We start from the raw sequence: 17,740 nt of genomic DNA on the forward strand, positions 1-17,740 counted from the left end.
GGAGACACACACACACAGGGATGGATGGATGGATGGAGACACACACACACAGGGATGGATGGATGGAGACACACACACACAGGGATGGATGGATGGATGGACACACACACACACAGGGATGGATGGATGGATGGACACACACACACACAGGGATGGATGGATGGATGGACACACACACACACAGGGATGGATGGATGGATGGACACACACACACACAGGGATGGACGGACACACAGGGACGGACACACACACAGGGATGGACAGGCATATCTCACCCTCGGCTTATACACGAGTCAATAAGTTTGCCAGTTTTTTTGGGGGTAAATTGGGGGCCTCGGCTTATATTCGGGTCGGCCTATACTCGAGTATATACGGTATACAGGGGTGATAACCCTTCCCTATGTTTTCCAAAAAGGTTAAAAATAGTTTTTTTGACTGGAGCTACACTTTAAAAATGTACCAGTTGAAAATTACAAACAGATTCAACTTAACACAACAAACCTACACAGTCCCTGTCTTGTTTGCACCGTCTATATACTGCTGTTCTGAGTATATAGGGCCTGGGGCCACACGCATTTCCTTTTTTTAATATGGGTACGGGGTTCCCCTTAATATGCGTACAAGACCCAAAGGGGCTGGTAATGGGCAGGGAGGGCTACCCATGCCATTTTTCTCAATGATTTTCAACCATATTGCAGGAACCAGATATAACATTAAAACCGCAAGCAGTTTTAAATGATGTTATTTCCATTTAATGTCATTTTGTGCAGGGACTGTTCTAAACACGGGAAACACGTGGCACTTCACAGGCATACTACAGACACCCCCCAGGCACCATATTTAAAGGAATATTTCACTTTTTTTTTTCACTTTAATTGTCATTAAAATCAGTGCTCCCGCCAAAACGGCCATTTTTAAAAACATTTTAGGCATTGACCCATGTCCCCTGGGGCAGGAGCCAGGTCCGCAAACCCTTTTTAGGACAGTATCTTGCATATTAGCCGTTAAAATTAGCACTTTTAATTTCGAACGTTCGAGTCCCATAGACTTCAAAGTTCGTACGAATTTGGGGTCCGTTCGAAAGTTCTGGTGCGAAACGAACCGGGGGGTGTTCGGCTCATCCCTAGTTTGGGCCTGCTTTTCTTCAGCAGGGACAGGGAAGATGGTTAAAATTGAGCGGAAGATGGATGCAGCCAAATACAGGACCATTCTGGATGAAAACCTTTTGGAGTCTGCAAAAGACCTGAAACTGGGATGGAGATTTATCTTCCAACAAGACAATGATCCCAAACATACAGCAAAATCTACAAAGGAATGGTTCACAAATAAACGTATCCAGGTGTTAGAATGGCCAAGTCAAAGTCCAGACCTGAATCCAATCGAGAATCTGTGGAAAGAGCTGAAAACTGCTGTTCACAAACGCTCTCCATCCAACCTCACTGAGCTCGAGCTGTTTTGCAAGGAAGAATGGGCAAGAATTTCAGTCTCTCGATGTGCAAAACTGATAGAGACATACCCCAAGCGACTTGCAGCTGTAATCGCAGCAAAAGGTGGCTCTTCAAAGTATTAACGCAAGGGGGCCGAATCATTTTGCACACCCCACTTTTCATTTTTTTATTAGTTAAAAAAGTTTCAAAAATCCAATAGATTTCGTTCCACTTCACAATTGTGTCCCACTTGTTGGTGATTCTTCACAAAAAATAAAAATTGTATATCTTTATGTTTGAAGCCTGAAATGTGGCAAAAAGTTGAAAAGTTCAAGGGGGCCGAATACTTTCGCAAGGCACTGTATTTTAGACCACTAAAATCTGCACATGGATATATCTTTCTTACTTTTATGTCTATTGTAACATGTTCTTGGGGTTACTTTGAGGCACTTGGGGTGGGCTTTATTATAGAATTAAAATCTTGACATTTTGTTCATGTTTTTTCAGATTTCTCAGGTTTTTGGGAGACTAAAGTACTGGTACTGTTGGAATTCACCTTGTTACAACATGTGTTCTTTGATATACCCTTTAGGTAGAATGACAGTCCTTGGCTCACTTGTCATTTTTGTCCTCTTCCCCTGCCTCCCTGTTTGGAGGTCCCAGTTCACCCACTGCTCCCGGGGGGAAAAACTTCCTATGGTGCTTCTCCTCTTGGAGATTTTAATTTAGGTTTATGTGCAATATATGTTCTTGTCTCTATTCGGCTGACTTTTGGCTTGATGAGCTGGCATAACATAATGATTTCTGTACCCATTTGGTTAATAATGTATATTTATATTTTATAGATACCTTGTCAATGGCAACTTCTTCTAATGAAGTAGAAAATAAAATGTATACAAAGCATTAAAAAATTGCCCCACCCAGTGGACTTGTGTGAGAATTTCTCCCCGGGGGAAACTGTTAAAGCAGTTCTGCACCTAAAAAAAAAATATTAAAAGCCAGCAGCTACTAATATTGCAGCTGCTGACTTTTAATAAATTGACACTTACCTGTCCCAGGGTCCAGCGATGTCGGCGGCAGATGACGAGTGACCCACTGCCATCCTCTGTCAGGGAATCGGGAAGTGAAGCGTTGCAGCTTCACTGCCCGGTTCCCTGCTGCGCATGTGCGAGTCCCTTTGCGCGTCTCTGCTGGTCCCCGCTGTGTCCTGGGAACTGTGTGTTTCCCAGAACACAACGGGGGGGGGGGGGGGGCATCTGCGGCGGTCTGTCCCAGAAGTGGGTGCAGATACCTGGATTATCCAGGTAACTGCACCCCACCCGAAAGGTGCCGATTGTGGCACCGGAGGGGGGGAGGGATCAGATTAGCGGAACTTCCACTTTAGGGTGGAGAAGCACTTTAATTACATGTTATTCTGTAAAATCGTTTGTGATTAAATCAGTCAAATGTTTTTAATACATTTTTTTCATTCGTAATGATAAAATTTAAAATTATTTTTAATCATATAGCAATTATTGTGAAAATGGCAATATACCTTTAGAAAAGTCCTATAGGTACTTTTAAGTTGTGTGTACTAAATCCTTAGTAATCTGATTGCAACACAAGTGCTTCTGTGTAAGTTGCATAGTAACATAGGTGCTCCATTCACAGAACCAGTTTGCATGTGGTATTTAGATGTTTTCCCAAATACCGCATGCGATCCTGAAAATTCCAATTCACTATTGCTTTTTGCGGTAAATACGCATAAAACAGGAGTGAAAGCCAAGTCACAAAAGTTAAAAAAATGTATGTGGTAAATAAGTAGTGGTCCCGGCATGCGACAATTAAGGAACTGGCAGCTGCCGGCATCCTTAACAACCAGTAAACAACATGGTTATTAAAAAGTCATCAGCCTGGGGGGACAAGGGCTTCTTCTCCACAACCCTGGCCGGTATTTGTGGGAATCTGCAGGCAGGTGGCTTATCGGAATCTGGAAGCTTCCTTTAACCACTTCAGTACTGGGAAATAGTTATACGACATCCGCAGATGGTATTTCCCATCCTGGGCGGGTGTCATATGACGTCCTTGGCTTGTCGCCCGGGGGCCCGCATCGCGGCGTTCGGGGATGAGGTGTGTCCCTCGGACACAGCCCATCCTCAATCCATGTAAAGAGCCAATAAAAAATGTCTCTTTACCATATGACCGACTGTGTTCAATCACAGCCGGTCACAGAATGTCAACAAACTGCAGTAACGAGATTCTCCTCCTCACACAACAATCGTGTGTGAGAAGGATATTTTGTGGTAACATCTCGTTACAGCTCACAGTGTACACCAACCACACTGATTGCCCCCCTAATAAAGAGGACCTGTCACCAGCCATCAAAGTTCCTGTCACCAGCCATCAAAGTACTTGTCACCACCCATCAAAGTACCTGAGTACTGGTCACAGTATATATGAGTACCTGTCAGTCCATCTAAGTACCCAAGTACCTGAGTACCTGTCACAGCCCATCTGAGTACTCGAGTACCTGTCACAGCCCATCTGAGTACCCGAGTACCTGTCACAGCCCATCTGAGTACCCGAGTACCTGTCACAGCCCATCTGAGTACCCGAGTACTTGTCACAGCCCATCCGAGTACCTGTCACAGCCCATCTGAGTACCTGAGTACCTGTCACAGCCCATCTGAGTACCTGAGTACCTATCACAGCCCATATGAGTACCTGAGTATCTAAGTACCTGTCACAGGGAAAAATTAGAAAAGAGGAAGAGACCACCAACGCATGATAGATCCTAACAGCTTCTGTCACATCCCAAAAAGAATCTATAAATACGGATAAGGACTGCCCCAGGGATTTTGTGGGCAAAGGAAAGAATATGATTCTAGCAGAGTACTACTTTAAACAGATTATATTTAAAAAATGAAAAAAGTTTATTGAAATATTAAATAGTATAGAAAAATGTGTATATCATTGAATTTTTTCTATACTATTTAATATTTCAATAAACTTTTTTCATTTTTTTTTATATAATCTGTTTAAAGTAGTACTCCGCTAGAATCCTATTATTCTTTCTTTTGCCCACAAAATCCCTGGGGCAGTCTTTATCCATATTTATAAGTACATGTCACAGTTCATCTGAGTACCCAAGTACATGTCACAGCCCATCTGAGTACCCGAGTACCTGTCACAGCCCATCTGAGTAGCCGAGTACCTGTTACAGCCCATCTGAGTACCCAAGTACCTGTCACAGCCCATCTGAGTAGCCGAGTACCTGTCACAGCACATCTGAGTAGCCGAGTACCTGTCACAGCACATCTGAGTACCTGAGGACCTGTCACAGCCCAGCTGAGTACCCGAGTACTTGTCACAGCCCATCTGAGTACCTAAGTACCTGTCACAGCCCATCTAAGTACCCGAGTACCTGTCACAGCCCATCTGAGTACCTGAGTACATGTCACAGCCCACCTGAGTACCCAAGGACATGAGTACCTGTCACAACCCACCTGAGTACCCAAGTATCTGAGTACCTGTCACAGCCCACCTGAGTACCTGTCACAGTATATCTGAGTACCTGTCACAGCCCATCTGAGTACCCGAATACCTGAGTACCCGAGTACCTTTCACAGACCATCTGAGTACCTCAGTACCTGTCACAGCCCATCTGAGTACTCAGTACCTGTCCCAGCCCATCTGAGTACCCAAGTACCTCAGTACCTGTCACAGCTCATCGGAGTACCTGAGAACCTGTCACAGTATATCTGAGTACCAGAGGACCAGAGTACCTGTCACAGTCCATCAGAGTACCTGAGTACCTGTCACAGTCCATTGGAGTACCTGAGTACCTGTCACCGTCCATCGGAGTACCTGAGTACCTGTCACCGTCCATCGGAGTACCCGAGTACCTAAGTACCTGTCACAGTCCATCTGAATACCTGAGAGTACCTGTCACAGTCCATCTGAGTACCCGAGTACCTGTCACCGTCCATCTGAGTATCCGAGTACCTAAGTAGCTGTCACAGTCCATCTGAGTACCTGAGAGTACCTGTCACAGTTCATCTGAATACCTGAGAGTACCCGTCACAGTCCATCTGAATACCTAAGAGTACCTGTCACAGTTCATCTGAGTACCCGAGTACCTGTCACCGTCCATCTGAGTATCCGAGTGCCTAAGTACCTGTCACAGTCCATCTGAGTACCTGAGAGTACCTGTCACAGTTCATCTGAGTACCCGAGTACCTGTCACAGTCCATCTGAGTACCTGAGAGTACCTGTCACAGTATATCTGAGTACCAAAGTACCTGTCACAGTCCATCTGAGTACCCAAGTGCCTGTCACAGTCCATCTGAGTACCCTTCACAGTCCATCTGAGTACCCGAGGACCTGTCACAGTCCATCTGTGTACCCGAGTACCTGTCACAGTCCATCTGAGTACCCGAGTACCTGTCACAGTCCATCTGAGTACCCGAGTACCTGTCACTGTTCATCGGAGTACCCGAATACCTGTCACAGTTCATCGGAGTACCCGAGTACCTGTCACAGTTCATCAGAGTATCCGAGTACCTCAGCATCAGCATGCATTCATGAAGAATCATTCTTGCCAAACCAATCTATTACCTTCTATGAGGAAGTGAGTTGCCAACTAGATGAAGGAAGGCCAGGAGACGTGGTGTATCTGGATTTTGCAAAAGCATTTGACACAGTTCCCCATAAACATTTACTGTACAAAATAAGGTCCGTTGGCATGGACCATAGGGTGAGTACATGGATTGAAAACTGGCTACAAGGGCGAGTTCAGAGGGTGGTGATAAATGGAGAGGACTCAGAATGGTCAGGGGTTGGTAGTGGGGTCCCCCAGGGTTCTGTGCTGGGACCAATCCTATTTAATTTGTTCATAAATGACCTGGAGGATGGGGTAAACAGCTCAATCTCTGTATTTGCGAATGATACTAAGCTAAGCATTGCAATAACTTCTCCGCAAGATGTGAAAACCTTGCAAAAAGATCTGAACAAATTAATGGGGTGGACAACTACATGGTAAATGAGGTTCAATGTAGAAAAATGTAAAATAATGCATTTGGGTGGCAAAAATGTGAATGTAATCTATACACTTGGGGGAGAACCTCTAGGGGAATCTAGGATAGAAAAGGGCCTGGGGGTCCTAGTAGATGATAGGGTCAGCAATGGCATGCAATGCCAAGCTGCTGCTAACAAAGCAAACAGAATATTGGCATGCATTAAAAAGGGGATTCATTCCAGAGACAAAATGATAATTCTCCCGCTCTACAAGACTCTGGTCTGGCCGCTCCTACAGTATGCTGTCCAGTTCTAAGCACCAGTCCTTGGGAAGGATGTACTGGAAATGGAGCAGAAATGTAGAAAGAAGGGCAGCAAAGCTAATAAAGGGTCTGGAGGATATTAGTTATGAGGAAAGGTTGCGAGCACTGAACTTATTCTCTCTGGAGAAGAGATGCTTGAGAGGGGATATGATTTCAATATTCAAATACCATACTGCTGACCCTACAATAGAGAAAAAAAACTTTTTCGCAGAAGGGAGTTTAACAAGACCCGTGGCCACTCATTAAAATTAGAAGAAAAGAGGTTTAACCTTAAACTACGTAGAGAGTTCTTTACTGTAAGTGTGGAAAGGATGTGGAATCCCTTCCATAGGCAGTGGTCTCAGCAGGGGGCATTGATAGTTTCAAGAAATTGTAGTCAGAGTCTGGATACTGAAAGGACATGAAACCCCCCAACCCTGGCGACCTGAGGTGTGCCATGGTCGCCCGTGAGAGTATACTTAAAAGAGGGCATACCCTAAGAGTAAATAAATGAAAAAATGGGAACGGGTGGGAGGGAACCCGGAAATGCAGCCGACGAGGCCATAGGAGGAGAGGAGGGGATTAAGAAGCCCCACACTCCTCCTACAAATGCAGGCTAACCAATGGCCAGCCTTCTAACTTGTAGTCAGAGTCTGGATACTGAAAGGACATGAAACCCCCCAACCCTGGCGACCTGAGGTGTGCCATGGTCGCCCGTGAGAGTATACTTAAAAGAGGGCAAAAAGACACGAACTAGGTATGAAAAGAGATTTAATGAAACCAACAAGAAAAGATCAACCTAACAACATGGTAAAAGCTCGTCTGACCTCAGCATGTGGATCCGGAATGTACCTGGTATAGCATGACGATTGCCAACGCCCCATGAACTTAATGACATGGGAAGGGACCCCCTGTTTGGAAGCTGCGGAAGCTGCGCCAATCCTGAACGAGTGTCCCGAGAACTGTTTCGGATTGAGCCCCAACCTACCAAGCAAAATTCTAACATGGGAAATTAACTGGCTGGAGGAGAGGCCCTGAGAAGGAAAGGGTAGTAATGGGCTGTCGGGAGGAGCTGCAGTGAACAAGCCCATGAGCTGATCTAACACCTCTACTGGACACCAGTCAGAGTGAGATCTGTAAAACTTGATGACAAACCCCTGCCCCACATGGCGGTTCTTATTGTTGGGAAGCTGAAGTGAATAATGATCCGGCCACCTGGTGAGACTATTCTTCAGGAGAACTGGAGCGTGACGCCCAGCACGAGACACCTCCCCTGGCCTCAGGAACCCAAAAAAACAAAGGTATATTGCTGCCTTCAGAACCACACTAGGACCCAACCCGAAGGGAGAGAGGGAAAGTAAACCTGCTAACCCCCGGAACACCTGCCCTGAAATAGGCAAACGTGTGACAGCTGGCCTCCCCTGCGTCTTCTGAATACCTTTAAGCATGGCTCTAATAGGATGAGCCGCAAAAAATGACGGAAACTCAGGATGAAGCAGGGAAAAGAAATGTTGGACCCCGGCGAGGTATAATTTGATGGTGTTAAAGAAAAGAGACAATTCCTTATGGCAATAAGCCATGAAAGCCAGAATGTAACTGACATCACCCACCCTATTGGAGGGGAAGAGGGACCTGAAACCATTGAAACACCTCCAAGCCGTTCCGTAAGCCCTGAGCGTGTTCCTGGATAACGATGCATTGATTAGGCCGACCGCTTGAACACCTAGGGCATCTAATCCAACCTCAGCATGGCAAATGGCGGAACTGGCATGCCCCTCCGATCTGCCTCTGGATGCTGCGAAAAGAAACGCTGAAAATCAGCCCTAGATAACGCATCAGCAGCTCCGTTAAAAACCCCGCTTATAAACTCCCCCTGGAAATGAAAATTAAATTTGAGGCCCAACCACGTCAATCTGCGCATGAATGCCATGATCACGAGAGAACCTGACCTCCCCTTGTTGATGATCTCCGCCGTGGCCATGTTGTCAGTGAAGAAAATAACCGTCTGCCCAGACCAAGAGGGACCCCAAGTGCAGGCAGCGGCCACCACGGGGAAAATCTCAAATAGAGCGGACGTCCGCGAGAAACCTGGAACGTCTGCTACCTCTGGCGGCCAGGGGCCCGCAAGCCACTGGTCCCCAAAAATAGCAGAGAAACCTACCGAAGCGGCGGCATCTGAAAAAACCCTGGGGGAAACTGACGTGGGGGCATGAATGAACAAGGAAATCCCATTCCAACCACACAAGAACCAATCCCACATGAGAAGATCGGCCCTAGCGTCAGCCCTCAACCGCACCACCGAATCTGCTTCTTGGAAGAGTGGGAGGAGGGCCAGGAGTCTGGACACAAACGACCTGCCCTGAGGAATGATCCTCATGGCAAAATTGAGCATACCCAAAAGCGACTGTAGTTCTTTTTTAGAGCACATTGGAGACCTGACCAACTTGTGAATGAACTCGCGGATCCTCACCAGCTTGTCCTGCGGTAAGCTTGCCATCATATGGACAGTGTCCAAAGTGATCCCCAAAAAGGTAATCACCGTGGACGGTCCCTCGACCTTGTGGGTAGCCAAGGGGACATTCAGATCACTGAATAACTCGGTGAGAACCGCGAGATCCTTGGGTGGCTGAGCCGGGAACTCCAGCAGCAAGAAATCATCCAAGTAATGAATAACCTTGCCACACCCCAACTGCGTAGACAAAATCCAATTGAGTGCAGAAGCAAAATTGTTGAAAATCCAAGGGCTACTCTTGGAGCCAAAAGTAAGTTTGGTAGCGAAGTAAAACTGCCCCCGCCATTTGAAACCATGCCACTGCCAGAGCGATGGTCTGATCGGGAGGAGCTTGAAAGCGTCAGAGATGTCTGCTTTCGACAACCATGTCCCCCTGCCTGACTGCAAGATATGTTGAATGGCAGAATCCACAGATGCGTACTGCAAGGAAAACTCCTCAGATGGGATAAGAGAATTTAAACTAGGAATATGAGAAGAATGAGGAGCCGACAGATCGTAAATCAAACGAAATTTATTTGAAAATTTCCCTTTAACAATGCCAATGGGGCTAACCCTCCACATACCGAACGGCGGGGACAAAAAAGGCCCAATCACAAACCCCTTAGACAGCTCATCCTGCAACAGCCGGTCCACTACACCGGCATTGTCGGCAGCAGAGACCAAGTTGGCACATTCGTGAGACTGCAACGGGAGGGTGATTAAACCCGTGTGAAACCCCTCTGAAAACCCATCCACCAAGAAACGCCTGAAACCCGGGGAAGGATGATGGCACAACCAGAAATCCAACCTGGGAATATTGACCCGGGTCAGTCAAGATGCACCGGATGGCTTGATCGGACAAGCAGTTTTAGGATGAGCCCTAAAGCAGTTGGCACACACATGCAGCAACCTACATTGATTGTAATTACAGGTTGTGTAATTGAAATTATTACAAAGCTGCGCCTTACCCAGCAAATGGATGGGCCTGCCAAGCTTGTCAACCTGCCCCGAAGGCCCAGAGGAAGGACCACTAAAACCTGACCTGTGAGCCCCAGAAACCCCTGGGTGGTCCAGATTGGGACACCAATTGGCAGTGTGGGCCGCAGATTGACAGTTAGCACAAGTTGGAGATTTCTGACTAGCAAATTGTCTACAGAATAACTCTGTGTCAATGTTACTCCAACATGTAACCAACTGGAACTGAGCCCACATTGCTGCCACTTTGGAAGAGAAAGACCTATGATAGTCATAGAACGTGGAACCGCCATATTTGTGGGCCAAATCAACCACCTTGTGTAGGTAGAGGTCCAGCTCCTCCCTTCTGCCGGGACTAACCGTGCAGATGACATCCCTAAAAATACCGAAAGCCAGTACAAATTCAGCAATGCTCAGCTTGCGGTTAAGCCTGGGATCACGGGTCCTGAGGACCACCGAAACTTCCCCGCAAGCATAAGCTTTGTTCTCTACCACATCCTGCGATGCAATGAGAAGAGATGCCAGATTGACATCTTTCCCCTCCAAGATGTCCTTCTTCAGATTGGCCGGAATGAAATGAGCGGGAGAAACTGAAGGCAATGAGGCAGAAGCTGAAGGATTTATCAAAGGTACGGGCCCACTGCTGTTACCTGCAGACGGCACCAGACCAGGGGACGCCACTGGCAAGACTGCACTGGCTGGACGGGCCTCCAATACATCCATCCTGTCCTGCAACAGCTGAACAGAAGTGGACAAGGTATTCAATACCGCGTGGATCTGCGTCAGAGACGTGACCAGGGATGCCTGCTCCGCGCTGGCGGTAGGCTGTGGCTGGGAAGGAACTGGAAAGAGGAGTCTAAATAATTCCGCTTTCCTGGCTGAGGCTGGGAAAGGAATGCCTCTTCCCCTGAGTTCTGCCATGAGCCTAGGAACAGTCCAACTCCTCAAAGATGGTGTACTGCCGTGCTCCGAAGCCCTAGCCGGAGTGGATGGGATGAACGCAAATTCGTCACTTTCAGACACGTGTGACATGATCCAATCTGTAGAAAAACCAACCAAAACATCAAGCACAACCTGACATGCCCCAAACCTACCTAAACTAACCGAAATGGTGAGTGGTGCTGAGAACATAGAACATAGCGCATGAGATGCTAGTGACCGTGACCCCCTGCGTGAGTGTAGCACGAGCCCGAGCAACCTGTGGCGCTAGAACAGGAAATTAAAAACGAAAAACTCAGGGCTTAGTACCCACAGACCGTGGTAGGTACCAAATAAGAATGTAAGTGACGTGCAACGTATGACGTATGAAAGTACAGGCGAGAAGATTGCAAATACAACCAATTAAAAACGAAACCTCAGCCTGTACGGATCTGAAGACGTGACAGATCCAATTATGTAACCGCTCAACTAACCCCTGGGCAAGAAACAAGCGAACACACCTGACGTTCCTGAAAGAACCGAAGACTCCACCTGCGACACTGCGATGAAAAGACCTGAAAAACCAATAACGAAATGCAAACGATATTACCCTAACCAAACAGAACCGAATCCCAAGGAAAAAACCCCCACCCGAACAGAGAGAACGTGCTCTGTGGTGGGAAAATCCCTGGGTAAGAACCGTGGTAACAGTGACCTTGAGCCCCTAAAAAGAGGCCGAGAGCCCACCCAAACCTACCAGGCTGGAACAACCCCCAGCCCCCCCACCCTGCAACCCCCGTGACCCCCCCCCCCCCCCGAGGCGTGGTCCTCCTGTGAGAGCTAAGTGGCAGCCCGAATGAGGGGCTAACCGTGGCCACATAGCTGAGGAAAGCCCGAACCCCATAGGAGAAACCTGTGCGCCCCAGTCCATGTGCATAAACCGACAGAACTGACCCCAGCTCGCGCCAGCACCGATTGGACCCAGAGCAACAAAAACCACGATGCCCCCCCCCCCCAGACAACCCATGACCTCCTAACAACACCAGAAAACCCTGAACCCCCAAAAGGATAGGTACATGAACTCCGCTACTTACCCCCTCCCCCCCCCTCTCACTTACCCGGAAATGCAGCCGACGAGGCCATAGGAGGAGAGGAGGGGATTAAGAAGCCCCACACTCCTCCTACAAATGCAGGCTAACCAATGGCCAGCCTTCTAACCTATTCGATAAACACCTGAATGACCGCAACATACAGGGATATTCAATGTAATACTGACATATAATCACACACATAGGTTGGACTTGTGTCTTTTTTCAACCTCACCTACTATGTAACTATGAGTACCTGCGCACCTGTCATAGCCCATCTGAGTATCTGTCACAGTTAATTTGAGCACCTGTCACAGCCCATCTGAGTACCTGAGTACTTGTCACAGCCCATCTGAGTACCCCGAGTACCTGTCACAGCCCATCTGAGTACCTGAGTACCTGTCACAGCCCATCTGAGTCCCCGAGTACCTGAGTACCTGTCACTGCCCATCTGAGTCCCCGAGTACCTGAGTACCTGTCACAGCCCATCTGAGTACCTGAGTACCTATCACAGCCCATCTGAGTACCCGAGTATCTAAGTACCTGTCACAGGGAAAAATTAGAAAAGAGAAAGAGACCACCAACCCATGATAGATCCTAACAGCTTCTGTCACATCCCAAAAAGAATCTATAAATGCGGATAAGGACTGCCCCAGGGATTTTGTGGGCAAAAGAAAGAATATGATTCTAGCAGAGTACTACTTTAAACAGATTATATTTAAAAAATGAAAAAAGTTTATTGAAATATTAAATAGTATAGAAAAATGTGTATATCATTGAATTTTTTCTATACTATTTAATATTTCAATAAACTTTTTTCATTTTTTTAATATAATCTGTTTAAATTAGTACTCCGCTAGAATCCTATTATTCTTTCTTTTGCCCACAAAATCCCTGGAGCAGTCTTTATCCGTATTTATAAGTACCTGTCACAGTTCATCTGAGTACCCAAGTACCTGTCACAGCCCATCTGAGTACCCGAGTACCTGTTACAGCCCATCTGAGTACCCGAATACCCCAGTACCTTTCACAGCCCATCTGAGTACCTCAGTACCTGTCACAGCCCATCTGAGTACCTCAGTACCTGTCACAGCCCATCTGAATACCCAAGTACCTCAGTGCCTGTCACAGCTCATCGGAGTACCTGAGAACCTGTCACAGTATATCTGAGTACCAGAGGACCAGAGGACCTGTCACAGTCCATCAGAGTACCTGAGTACCTGTCACCGTCCATCGGAGTACCTGAGTACCTGTCACCGTCCATCGGAGTACCTGAGTACCTGCCACCGTCCATCTGAGTACCCGAGTACCTAAGTACCTGTCACAGCCCATCTGAGTACCTGAGTACCTGTCACAGCCCACCTGAGTACCTAAGGACATGAGTACCTGTCACAACCCACCTGAGTACCCAAGTACCTGAGTACCTGTCACAGCCCACCTGAGTACCTGTCACAGTATATCTGAGTACCTGTCACAGCCCATCTGAGTACCCGAATACCCGAGTACCTTTCAGAGCCCATCTGAGTACCTCAGTACCTGTCACAGCCCATCTGAGTACTCAGTACCTGTCACAGCCCACCTGAGTACCCAAGTACCTCAATACCTGTCACAGCTCATTGGAGTACCTGAGAACCTGTCACAGTATATCTGAGTACCAGAGGACCAGAGTACCTGTCACAGTCCATCAGAGTACCTGAGTACCTGTCACAGTCCATCGGAGTACCTGAGTACCTGTCACAGTCCATCGGAGTACCTGAGTACCTGTCACCGTCCATCTGAGTACTCGAGTACCTAAGTACCTGTCACAGTCCATCTGAGTACCTGAGAGTACCTGTCACAGTTCATCTGAGTACCCGAGTACCTGTCACAGCCCATCTGAGTACCTGAGAGTACCTGTCACATTTAATCTGAGTACCCGAGTACCTGTCACCATCCATCTGAGTACCCGAGTACCTGTCACAGCCTATCTGAGTACCCAAGTACCTGTCACAGCCCACCTGAGTACCTAAGGACATGAGTACCTGTCACAACCCACCTGAGTACCCAAGGACATGAGTACCTGTCACAGCCCACCTGAGTACCTGTCACAGTATATCTGAGTACCTGTCACAGCCCATCTGAGTACCCGAATACCCCAGTACCTTTCACAGCCCATCTGAGTACCTCAGTACCTGTCACAGCCCATCTGAGTACCTCAGTACCTGTCACAGCCCATCTGAATACCCAAGTACCTCAGTGCCTGTCACAGCTCATCGGAGTACCTGAGAACCTGTCACAGTATATCTGAGTACCAGAGGACCAGAGGACCTGTCACAGTCCATCAGAGTACCTGAGTACCTGTCACCGTCCATCAGAGTACCTGTGTACCTGTCACCGTCCATCGGAGTACCTGAGTACCTGTCACCGTCCATCGGAGTACCTGAGTACCTGTCACCGTCCATCTGAGTACCCGAGTGCCTAAGTACCTGTCGCAGTCCATCTGAATACCTGAGAGTACCTGTCACAGTTCATCTGAGTACCTGAGTACCTGTCACCATCCATCTGAGTACCCGAGTACCTAAGTATCTGTCACAGTCCATCTGAGGACCTGAGAGTACCTGTCACAGTTCATCTGAGTACCCGAGTACCTGTCACAGTCCATCTGAGTACCTGAGAGTACCTGTCACAGTTCATCTGAGTACCCGAGTACCTGTCACAGTCCATCTGAGTACCTGAGAGTACCTGTCACAGTATATCTGAGTACCAAAGTACCTGTCACAGTCCATCTGAGTACTCGAGTACCTGTCACAGTCCATCTGAGTACCCGTCACAGTCCATCTGAGTACCCGAGTATCTGTCACAGTTCATCGGAGTACCCGAGTACTTGTCACAGTTCATCGGAGTACCCGAGTACCTGTCACAGTTCATCAGAGTACCCGAGTACCTGTCACAGTTCATCAGAGTATCCGAGTACCTCAGCATCAGCATGCATTCATGAAGAATCATTCTTGCCAAACCAATCTATTAACCTTCTATGAGGAAGTGAGTTGCCAACTAGATGAAGGAAGGCCAGGAGACCTGGTGTATCTGGATTTTGCAAAAGCATTTGGCACAGTTCCCCATAAACATTTACTGTACAAAATAAGGTCCGTTGGCATGGACCATAGGGTGAGTGCATGGATTGAAAACTGGCTACAAGGGCGAGTTCAGAAGGTGGTGATAAATGGAGAGTACTCAGAATGGTCAGGGGTTGGTAGTGGGGTCCCCCAGGGTTTTGTGCTGGGACCAATCCTATTTAATTTGTTCATAAATGACCTGGAGGATGGGGTAAACAGCTCAATCTCTGTATTTGCGAATGATACTAAGCTAAGCATTGCAATAACTTCTCCGCAGGATGTGGAAACCTTGCAAAAAGATCTGAACAAATTAATGGGGTGGACAACTACATGGTAAATGAGGTTCAATGTAGAAAAATGTAAAATAATGCATTTGGGTGGCAAAAATGTGAATGCAATCTATACACTGGGGGGAGAACCTCTAGGGGAATCTAGGATAGAAAAGGGCCTGGGGGTCCTAGTAGATGATAGGGTCAGCAATGGCATGCAATGCCAAGCTGCTGCTAACAAAGCAAACAGAATATTGGCATGCATTAAAAAAAGGATTCATTCCAGAGACAAAATGATATTTCTCCCGCTCTACAAGACTCTGGTCTGGCCGCACCTACAGTATGCTGTCCAGTTCTGAGCACCAGTCCTTGGGAAGGATGTACTGGAAATGGAGCAGAAATGTAGAAAGAAGGGCAGCAAAGCTAATAAAGGGTCTGGAGGATATTAGTTATGAGGAAAGGTTGCGAGCACTGAACTTATTCTCTCTGGAGAAGAGATGCTTGAGAGGGGATATGATTTCAATATTCAAATACCATACTGCTGACCCTACAATAGGGATAAAACTTTTTCGCAGAAGGGAGTTTAACAAGACCCGTGGCCACTCATTAAAATTAGAAGAAAAGAGGTTTAACCTTAAACTACGTAGAGAGTTCTTTACTGTAAGTGTGGAAAGGATGTGGAATCCCTTCCATAGGCAGTGGTCTCAGCAGGGGGCATTGATAGTTTCAAGAAACTATTCGATAAACACCTGAATGACCGCAACATAGCCCATCTGAGTATCTGTCACAGTTCATTTGAGCACGTGTCACAGTCCATAGTCCATCTGAGTACCTGAGTACTTGTCACAGCCCATTTGAGTACCTGTTACTGCCCATCTAAGTAGCTGTCACCACCCATCAGAATACCCGAGTACCAGTCACCAGCCCATCAGAGTACCCGAGTACCTATCTGTAGCCCATCAGAGTACCCAAGTACCTGTCACCAGGCCATCAGAGTAACCGAGTACCTGTCTCCAGCCCATCAGAGTACCCGAGTACCTATCTGCAGCCCATGCCTCATAGAATATACATTGGGGTGTTTGCTTTCCAAAATGGGGTCATTTTGTGGGTAATTCCACTGGTCCTGGTGCTCAAGGACCTTCAACAATGTGATAGGTAGGAATGAAATGAGATGTATAATTTATGCTCCTAGAACGCCTTAAGGTACTACTTCAATGTTGGGCCTCTGTATGTGGACTGGCTGTGTAAAAGTCTCACACATGTGGTATCACCATACTAAGGAGGAGTAGCAGAATGTGTTTTGGGGTGTAATTTTTGCTATATACATGCTATGCTTTAGAAATATCTTGTAAATTGACAAATTTGCTTCCTGCATGTTGAACCTCTGTATGTGGCCAGGCTGTGTAAAAGTCTCACACATGTGGTATCGTCATACTCAGGAGGAATATAAGAATGTGTTTTGGGGTGTAATTTTTTCTATATACATTCTTTGAGTTATAAACTGACCACTTTGTGTAAAAAAAAAAAAATACGTTTTAATTTTCTTTCCACGTTTTCCAAAGGCTTGTGGGAAAAAAATGAACTGTTCAAAAGACTCATTATGCCTCATAGAATAGATGTTGGGGTTGTTTCCTTTCCAAAATGGGGTAATTTTGTGTGTAATTCAATTGTCCTGGTGCTACAGGGCCTTCACAAATGTAATAGATTGTTAGGAAATTAGAGGTGTAATTTATGCTCCTAGAACCCCTGACAGTGTTCCCTGCATGTTGGACATCTCTGTGTGGCCAGCCTGTGTAAAAGTCACACACATGTGGTATTGCCATACTCGGGAGAAGTAGCAGAATGTATTTTGGAGTGTAATTGGAAGTATGCATATGCTGTGTGTGAGAAATAACTTGTTATTATGACAATTTTGTGGAAAAAAAAAATCTTACATTTTTACAAGAATTATGGGAAAAAATTACAACTTCAAAAAACTCACCATGCCTCTTAATGAATACCTTTGCCTGTCTACTTTTCAAAAAGGGGACATTCAGGGGATATTTGTACTTTACAGACATTTTCAGGGCCTCAAGAAATTAGGCCTCAGTGTATCAGGTGTGATCAATTTTAAATGATTTGCACCATAGCTTGTAGACTCTAACTTTCACAGAGACTAAATAATATCCACTAATTTGTGT

This window comes from Lithobates pipiens, unplaced genomic scaffold (genome assembly GCF_037356315.1).
Source record: "Lithobates pipiens isolate NorthernLeopardFrog02 unplaced genomic scaffold, aLitPip1_a1.2 Scaffold_30, whole genome shotgun sequence".
In the NCBI taxonomy this organism is placed as follows: Eukaryota; Metazoa; Chordata; class Amphibia; order Anura; family Ranidae; genus Lithobates; species Lithobates pipiens.